This window comes from Protomyctophum parallelum, assembly GCF_964188405.1.
Source record: "Protomyctophum parallelum genome assembly, chromosome: 5".
NCBI lineage: Eukaryota > Metazoa > Chordata > Actinopteri > Myctophiformes > Myctophidae > Protomyctophum > Protomyctophum parallelum.
The window spans coordinates 19,018,637-19,028,823 of record NC_139702.1 but is presented as its reverse complement, the minus strand read 5'-3'; positions in this window follow the sequence as shown (position 1 = coordinate 19,028,823).

Below are 10,187 nucleotides of genomic sequence, written 5' to 3'. Positions count from 1 at the left end.
ACCTACTGGCAGAAATGTTACAGCACCTGGGACCCAACGCAAAGACCTGGCTTGTGGGGATGCTGAACACATGCATAGCACAGAAAACCATCCCTTCTGTCTGGGAAAAGGCCAAAGTGGTTGCAATCCCTAAACCTGGCAAAGACCCATTATCCACAAAGAGCTACCGACCCATTTCCCTCTGCATCACCTACAAGGCTATATGAGAAGCTGCTACTCCAACGCCTTGTTGCCACTCATAGATACCAAGCTGACTAAAGACCAAGCTGGTTTCCGTCCCAGCCGCTCCTGTGCTGGACAGAGCTCAACCTCACCCAACACATTGAGGATGGGTTTGAGGGGAAACAAATAACTGGAGCAGCATTCAGAGATCTCTCTGCTGCCTACGACACTGTCCAACACCGCACAATGGTCAGGAAAAGCCTCCTCAACAACAGGCGCTTCTATGTCCAGTTAAATGACCAGAGGAGTAAATGGAAAGCCCAAAAGAACGGCCTCCAACAAGGTGGCGTGCTCGCCCCCCTCCTTTTCAATATCTACACAAACGACCAGCCACTACCCAATGCCTAATGCCAGCGTTTCATCTACGCCGACAACCTCTGCATTACGACCCAACAAGCAGACTTCCAGAAGATTGAGTCTGTCCTTGAAAGTGCCCTCCAAGAAATGTCAAGCTACTACAATACAACCACCTGAAACCCAACCTATAGAGAACACCTCACACACACATAATTTCCTTTCGTGGCCGTTTACATTCGAGGGTCGCTGGTCCTCTCGAACGGAACAGTTTAACGTCATGCCCAGGACGAAAAGATATAGAGAACACCAACATGTCAAATAACAGCAGGAAGGCATGGGCCACAATCCACCGTCTTGGCAAAAACCACACCACCCATAATTCACAACGGTCACAGCAAACTCTGTTGCATCACAACTGGTGTAGGTATTGGATGGAGCCCGCACACCACAGGTATAAGAAAGACGTTCTTTGTTGAAATACTGACAGCGTTTCGATCCATTTGATCTTCATCAGGTCATGTGTACACAAAACATACACTTTTATACTAAGGGAGTGCCCCCATTAAACAATCAAAATACCACATTTTGGTGCCCCTCCCATCACTGCAGGTGTGACACGTCAACCCTGAGTGAGTAGGTGGGGACCCAGACATATTGATGTAAATATAGTCTGTTCAGAAATTGTAGTGCCTCTCATAGAGCTTGTAGGTGATGCAGAGGAGGGAAATGGGTCGGTAGCTCTTCGGGGATAATGGGTCTTTGCCAGGTTTAGGGATTGCAACTACTCCAGCCTTTTTCCAAACAGAAGGGATGGTTTTCTGTGCTATGCATGTGTTCAGCATCCCCACAAGCCAGGTCCTTGCGATAAGTCCCAGGTGCTGTATCATTTCTGCCAGTATGCCATCAATCCCTGCTGCTTTTCCGGGTTTCAACTTTCCCATTGCAGTTTCACGTTCTTCTAAGTCGAAGGGTTTGGTTTGAGGGCTGGCTGATTGTGGTTGGTCTGATACCACTGTGCGATGGTATTCTATGTGGGTCGGTGGCGGTGTTGGTTACAACTGTTGGCCACCAGTTGTGACCAAGACCGCCACCGACCCACAGGAGAATACCATCGCACAGTGGTATCAGACCAACCACAATCAGCCAGCCCTCAAACCAAACCCTTCGACCTAGAAGAACTTGAAACTGCAATGGGAAAGTTGAAACCCGGAAAAGCAGCAGGGATTGATGACCTACTGGCAGAAATGTTACAGCACCTGGGACCCAACGCAAAGACCTGGCTTGTGGGGATGCTGAACACATGCATAGCACAGAAAACCATCCCTTCTGTCTGGGAAAAGGCCAAAGTGGTTGCAATCCCTAAACCTGGCAAAGACCCATTATCCACAAAGAGCTACCGACCCATTTCCCTCTGCATCACCTACAAGGCTATATGAGAAGCTGCTACTCCAACGCCTTGTTGCCACTCATAGATACCAAGCTGACTAAAGACCAAGCTGGTTTCCGTCCCAGCCGCTCCTGTGCTGGACAGAGCTCAACCTCACCCAACACATTGAGGATGGGTTTGAGGGGAAACAAATAACTGGAGCAGCATTCAGAGATCTCTCTGCTGCCTACGACACTGTCCAACACCGCACAATGGTCAGGAAAAGCCTCCTCAACAACAGGCGCTTCTATGTCCAGTTAAATGACCAGAGGAGTAAATAGAAAGCCCAAAAGAACGGCCTCCAACAAGGTAGCGTGCTCGCCCCCCTCCTTTTCAATATCTACACAAACGACCAGCCACTACCCAATGCCTAATGCCAGCGTTTCATCTACGCCGACAACCTCTGCATTACGACCCAACAAGCAGACTTCCAGAAGATTGAGTCTGTCCTTGAAAGTGCCCTCCAAGAAATGTCAAGCTACTACAATACAACCACCTGAAACCCAACCTATAGAGAACACCTCACACACACATAATTTCCTTTCGTGGCCGTTTACATTCGAGGGTCGCTGGTCCTCTCGAACGGAACAGTTTAACGTCATGCCCAGGACGAAAAGATATAGAGAACACCAACATGTCAAATAACAGCAGGAAGGCATGGGCCACAATCCACCGTCTTGGCAAAAACCACACCACCCATAATTCACAACGGTCACAGCAAACTCTGTTGCATCACAACTGGTGTAGGTATTGGATGGAGCCCGCACACCACAGGTATAAGAAAGACGTTCTTTGTTGAAATACTGACAGCGTTTCGATCCATTTGATCTTCATCAGGTCATGTGTACACAAAACATACACTTTTATACTAAGGGAGTGCCCCCATTAAACAATCAAAATACCACATTTTGGTGCCCCTCCCATCACTGCAGGTGTGACACGTCAACCCTGAGTGAGTAGGTGGGGACCCAGACATATTGATGTAAATATAGTCTGTTCAGAAATTGTAGTGCCTCTCATAGAGCTTGTAGGTGATGCAGAGGAGGGAAATGGGTCAGTAGCTCTTCGGGGATAATGGGTCTTTGCCAGGTTTAGGGATTGCAACCACTTCGGCCTTTTTCCAAACAGAAGGGATGGTTTTCTGTGCTATGCATGTGTTCAGCATCCCCACAAGCCAGGTCCTTGCGTTAGGTCCCAGGTGCTGTATCATTTCTGCCAGTAGGCCATCAATCCCTGCTGCTTTTCCGGGTTTCAACTTTCCCATTGCAGTTTCACGTTCTTCTAAGTCGAAGGGTTTGGTTTGAGGGCTGGCTGATTGTGGTTGGTCTGATACCACTGTGCGATGGTAATCTATGTGAGTCGGTGGCGGTGTTGGTTACAACTGTTGGCCACCAGTTGTGACCAAGACCGCCACCGACCCACAGGAGAATACCATCGCACAGTGGTATCAGACCAACCACAATCAGCCAGCGCTCAAACCAAACCCTTCGACCTAGAAGAACTTGAAACTGCAATGGGAAAGTTGAAACCCGGAAAAGCAGCAGGGATTGATGACCTACTGGCAGAAATGTTACAGAACCTGGGACCCAACGCAAAGACCTGGCTTGTGGGGATGCTGAACACATGCATAGCACAGAAAACCATCCCTTCTGTCTGGGAAAAGGCCAAAGTGGTTGCAATCCCTAAACCTGGCAAAGACCCATTATCCACAAAGAGCTACCGACCCATTTCCCTCTGCATCACCTACAAGGCTATATGAGAAGCTGCTACTCCAACGCCTTGTTGCCACTCATAGATACCAAGCTGACTAAAGACCAAGCTGGTTTCCGTCCCAGCCGCTCCTGTGCTGGACAGAGCTCAACCTCACCCAACACATTGAGGATGGGTTTGAGGGGAAACAAATAACTGGAGCAGCATTCAGAGATCTCTCTGCTGCCTACGACACTGTCCAACACCGCACAATGGTCAGGAAAAGCCTCCTCAACAACAGGCGCTTCTATGTCCAGTTAAATGACCAGAGGAGTAAATAGAAAGCCCAAAAGAACGGCCTCCAACAAGGTAGCGTGCTCGCCCCCCTCCTTTTCAATATCTACACAAACGACCAGCCACTACCCAATGCCTAATGCCAGCGTTTCATCTACGCCGACAACCTCTGCATTACGACCCAACAAGCAGACTTCCAGAAGATTGAGTCTGTCCTTGAAAGTGCCCTCCAAGAAATGTCAAGCTACTACAATACAACCACCTGAAACCCAACCTATAGAGAACACCTCACACACACATAATTTCCTTTCGTGGCCGTTTACATTCGAGGGTCGCTGGTCCTCTCGAACGGAACAGTTTAACGTCATGCCAAGGACGAAAAGATATAGAGAACACCAACATGACAAATAACAGCAGGAAGGCATGGGCCACAATCCACCGTCTTGGCAAAAACCACACCACCCATAATTCACAACGGTCACAGCAAACTCTGTTGCATCACAACTGGTGTAGGTATTGGATGGAGCCCGCACACCACAGGTACAAGAAAGACGTTCTTTATTGAAATACTGACAACGTTTCGATCTATTTGATCTTCATCAGGTCATGTGTACACAAAACATACACTTTTATACTAAGGGAGTGCCCCCATTAAACAATCAAAATACCACATTTTGGTGCCCCTCCCATCACTGCAGGTGTGACACGTCAACCCTGAGTGAGTAGGTGGGGACCCAGACATATTGATGTAAATATAGTCTGTTCAGAAATTGTAGTGCCTCTCATAGAGCTTGTAGGTGATGCAGGAGGGAAATGGGTCGGTAGCTCTTCGGGGATAATGGGTCTTTGCCAGGTTTAGGGATTGCAACCACTTCGGCCTTTTTCCAAACAGAAGGGATGGTTTTCTGTGCTATGCATGTGTTCAGCATCCCCACAAGCCAGGTCCTTGCGTTAGGTCCCAGGTGCTGTATCATTTCTGCCAGTAGGCCATCAATCCCTGCTGCTTTTCCGGGTTTCAACTTTCCCATTGCAGTTTCACGTTCTTCTAAGTCGAAGGGTTTGGTTTGAGGGCTGGCTGATTGTGGTTGGTCTGATACCACTGTGCGATGGTAATCTATGTGAGTCGGTGGCGGTGTTGGTTACAACTGTTGGCCACCAGTTGTGACCAAGACCGCCACCGACCCACAGGAGAATACCATCGCACAGTGGTATCAGACCAACCACAATCAGCCAGCGCTCAAACCAAACCCTTCGACCTAGAAGAACTTGAAACTGCAATGGGAAAGTTGAAACCCGGAAAAGCAGCAGGGATTGATGACCTACTGGCAGAAATGTTACAGAACCTGGGACCCAACGCAAAGACCTGGCTTGTGGGGATGCTGAACACATGCATAGCACAGAAAACCATCCCTTCTGTCTGGGAAAAGGCCAAAGTGGTTGCAATCCTTAAACCTGGCAAAGACCCATTATCCACAAAGAGCTACCGACCCATTTCCCTCTGCATCACCTACAAGGCTATATGAGAAGCTGCTACTCCAACGCCTCGTTGCCACTCATAGATACCAAGCTGACTAAAGACCAAGCTGGTTTCCGTCCCAGCCGCTCCTGTGCTGGACAGAGCTCAACCTCACCCAACACATTGAGGATGGGTTTGAGGGGAAACAAATAACTGGAGCAGCATTCAGAGATCTCTCTGCTGCCTACGACACTGTCCAACACCGCACAATGGTCAGGAAAAGCCTCCTCAACAACAGGCGCTTCTATGTCCAGTTAAATGACCAGAGGAGTAAATGGAAAGCCCAAAAGAACGGCCTCCCACAAGGTAGCGTGCTCGCCCCCCTCCTTTTCAATATCTACACAAACGACCAGCCACTACCCAATGCCTAATGCCAGCGTTTCATCTACGCCGACAACCTCTGCATTACGACCCAACAAGCAGACTTCCAGAAGATTGAGTCTGTCCTTGAAAGTGCCCTCCAAGAAATGTCAAGCTACTACAATACAACCACCTGAAACCCAACCCATCAAAAACCCAACTATGCAGCTTCCACCTGAGGAACCGAGACGCAAAAAAAGAACTGAGCATCACAAACTCTCAAACCATACCCACCCCATGTAACTTGGAGTTACACTGGACAGTTTAACGTCATGCCCAGGACGAAAAGTAATAGAGAACACCAACATGACAAACCCTACACTTAAACCCTCTATATTTAATAAAAAAACAATTCTGGACAGGAATCCTGTATTGCAGGGGTGCCCAAAAGGTACATTGTGATCTACCAGTAGATCACAAAGGCTGTGCAGGTAGACCATATGGCATGCCCCTGTATATAATCTATCACTTGAATTAAGGTGACTTGACACCAGCTCAAATGTTGCACACAAACATCAGTAGCAAAAGTACAAAGTTATTGTGACAGTAATAATTGCTATAGTGTGTGTTCAGTAACAGGAATATTCCTGTCTCTCCAGCTCTTTAATAAATATAAAAGGGTTTAATCAGGAGTTGTAGTAGCCACAGGATAATCTAAGCGGTGGATATTGCTCTTGTCTTCATGTCTTTATGTATGTCAATTGTGTTGTTTGTGTTATGTCAAATGCGTGTATATGTGTTCTGCATACTTGGCTGCTGTGTTGCAAGATAAATTTCTGAACTGACAATAAAGTACCATATCATATATATCATATCGTCACCTTATTAAACGAATGGCCTAAGTAATCTTTTGGCCTAAATCACCACCTGGTGATGCTGGCCACCTCTGGTAAAATCGCCCAAGCCCTAATGTAAAAGGCCTTCCGTTACACCCTATTCAAACAATGGCCTATGTCAAGAGGGAGACTTAGGCCATATTATTTTGCCTAAGTCATAATAAAATGTGACTTAGGCCATTTTAACACACCTTTCAAAATGGGAGTGAATGGGAGTGAATGGGAGGTACTGTTACCATGGGACTGATAGAATGGGAGTGAATGGGACTGAATGGGAGTGAAAGGTAGGTACTGTTACTATGGGACTGATACTATGGGAGTGCATGGGACTGAATGGGAGTGAATGGGTGGTACTGTTACTATGGGACTGATACTATGGGAGTACATGGGACTGAATGGGAGTGAATGGGAGGTACTGTTACTATGGGACTGATACTATGGGAGTGAATGGGACTGAATGGGAGTGAATGGGAGGTATTGTTACTATGGGACTGATACTATGGGAGTGAATGGGACTGAATGGGACTGAATGGGAGGTACTGTTAATATGGGACGATACGATGGGAGTGAATGAGACTGAATTGGGAGTGAATGGGGTGTACTGTTACTATGTGACTGAATGGGAGTGAATAAAAGTGAATGGGGAGTGAATGGGACTGAATCGGAGTGAATGGGAGTGAATGAGAGGTACTGTTACGATGGGACTGTCACTCCCATTCAGAGTGAAAGGGAGTGAATGGGAGGTACTGTTACTATATGGGACTGTCACTCCCACTCACTCCCATTCAGAGTGAATGGGACTGAATGGGAGGTACTGTTACTATGGGACTGTCACCCCCATAGTATCAGTCCCATAGTAACAGTACCTCCCATTCAGTCCCATTAACTCCCAATCACTCCCATAGTAACAGTACCTCCCTTTCAGTCCCATTCACTCGAAATTCACTCCCATTAACTCCCCTTCAGTGTCAAATGTCTTTGTGCTCTGATATTATTTTAAACACTCTGAGGCTGACCCTAAACCATGGTCTATTAAAAATAATTGGAATATTTTTTTTTGCCTAAGTCACTTACTGCAGAAGTAATTTGGCCTAAATAACGTTTATATTTGCCTAAGTTAAAATGGCATGTTCAGATATTGGCCTAAGTCATTTTATCCTTACATGTTACATGATTGACATACACCTTTATTTGTATGTCAAGTCATATTTTTTGGAATTGAAATAATTTTAGAAATATAATATAGGCCTATTCTACATTTGGCACAGTTTTTTGTGTTTCCTGAAAACCTTGAAGGCAATTAGTTTAATAAGGTGACGATATTTAAAAAAATCAGGTAGGTGACACATTTTCAGCCAATCAGGAGAAAGTAGCTATTTATGAGCTTATAATGTTCCAGTTCTAATTTTGTCTGTTACAGTCATTACAATTCCACTTCTTTAATCTGTATCCTGACTGCGTTCCTGATTGGATAAAATTGCAGTTTCAGACAATGCTTTTTCTGTTTAACAAAAAGCTGGAGAGACCGGGAGACCTCTGTTACTGAACAAACACTATAGCAATGATTACTGTCACAATATAGAGCTATTTAACACAATATAGCAATGATTACTGTCACAATATCTATTTAACACTGTTACTGAACACACTATAGCAATGATTACTGTCACACTATAGAGCTATTTAACACTGTTACTGAACACACTCTATAGCAATGATTACTGTCACAATACAGAGCAATTTAATTTAGGTAACCAAATGGACCCCAATAGTAGATCTTTACACTCTCAATAGTTCAATTGTTGTTAAGCATCTGCTTAATTTCCAAAAAACTACACAATTAGAGAATGTAGAAGATTGCTACTTTTGATCCTTTGATTATGTAGGCTCGAGGATCGTTTGCTTTTGCCTGAAGGCTGGCGTGCTTTGATGACGCAGTGTTGTGATGCGCCAGTGTTGGCTGTGATCATCAGTTGTTGTGGGGATTTATAATAAACGGAGCGACCGGTGGCGTTCCAATGATAAACTCCTTGTCATCTATCCTTATAAAGAGAGTCTAAAGCCTGCATATTCTAGCTGCGGCCGGCGCTACAATTATATAATGCTGATTGTAGCATAGCCATAGTGGTTAGTGACTGAGCTTTGTTAACATGAGTGCCCGAAATCGTTTCCCTCCAATTTCAAAGAATGTTTGTTGCTTCCCGACAATTTTCACAATGTTTGTCCTTTTACATACCAAACAATACTCTATTCACCTCTAGTCGATTATTTATTCAGCATTTGAGCCACTGACCACCATTGTGAGAGTCTATTAATGTGAAATGGTAGTCCGTGGCTCAAACATGTTCACTTTTGAAGTTACTTGTTGTGTTTATATATGTGAATACTACTCTTCAAAGCCGTGTTCCGGTAGTCGAGTGGGTACTGTCGACGTTAATGTAACGTTGGTCACGGGCTACTCCCCGTCCAGGACTGAGAGTGTGTTTTCTTCTTACAAAAGTTTTTGCATCTAGTAGAGGTCCATTCAGTATCTGAGCCACTGACCACCATTGTGTCTATTTATGTAACATGGTGGTCCGTGGACCTCGACGCAAAAGCAATTGTGTTTGTTTGGTAGAAAAACACTCTCAGGCCCGGTGTTTATAAACCGTCGACGTTAACCATTCAGCTACTGAAACACTGCTTTACAATTTTGTAGAAACATCATATATAAACATCATAACAAGTAATTTCATAGGTGATAGACGTTTGAACACAAAAACAACAACAGCGTTAAGTAGTAAATAACATACCTGCTCCGATGGTGACGTGGCACTTCCAAACAAACACTGACCAAACTCGGCTCCACGCGTCTCTTCCGTATTTAAGGGTGCCGGCCGTCACTTCCTTCCGGGGTGAGGCCACGCCCGCGAGAGAAAATATATGACGTGGAACTTCCTGGAATAGAATCCGGAAGTGGCTGACGTCACAACTTAAATACACAATACAGAGCCCGATCTCTAACTTGGCAGTGTCCTTGGTGGTGTACTGGACTAGTCATCTAACTTAGTCTTAGCCTCTTAATTTGCCGGTTCGAACCCCGTTGGTAATTTTCCTACAACACGGACTGCTTGTTTTTGTGAGGTTATGGTTAGGTTAGGGCTAGTTTGACATGCATTAGACTGCGGACCCCCATTTAGTGGCATTTCTATCTCTGGGACCCCCAGCCAGTAGCCTAACGGGGGTCCCCGCACACCAGCAACTGACAGGTAGGTAGGCCTACTGGGGGGTCCCCGGACACCTGCAGCAACTGACAGGTAGGTACTGCATGGGTTCCCCGGACCCCCCAGTCTGTGACTCACTGTGCTATTGTAGGCTATAGGCCTATTGTTATTGTCTCCACCAGGCCGAAGGCATGGGGGGAGAGTATGTTTTGCACTCCGTCCGTCCGTCCGTGTGTCCGTGTGTCTGTCCGTCCCTGTGTGTGTCGGTGAGCAGCTAATCTCGGCCACCGTTAACCCGGTCGATGCCAAATTTTGCACACACACTCCCTGGATGCCAACGATGA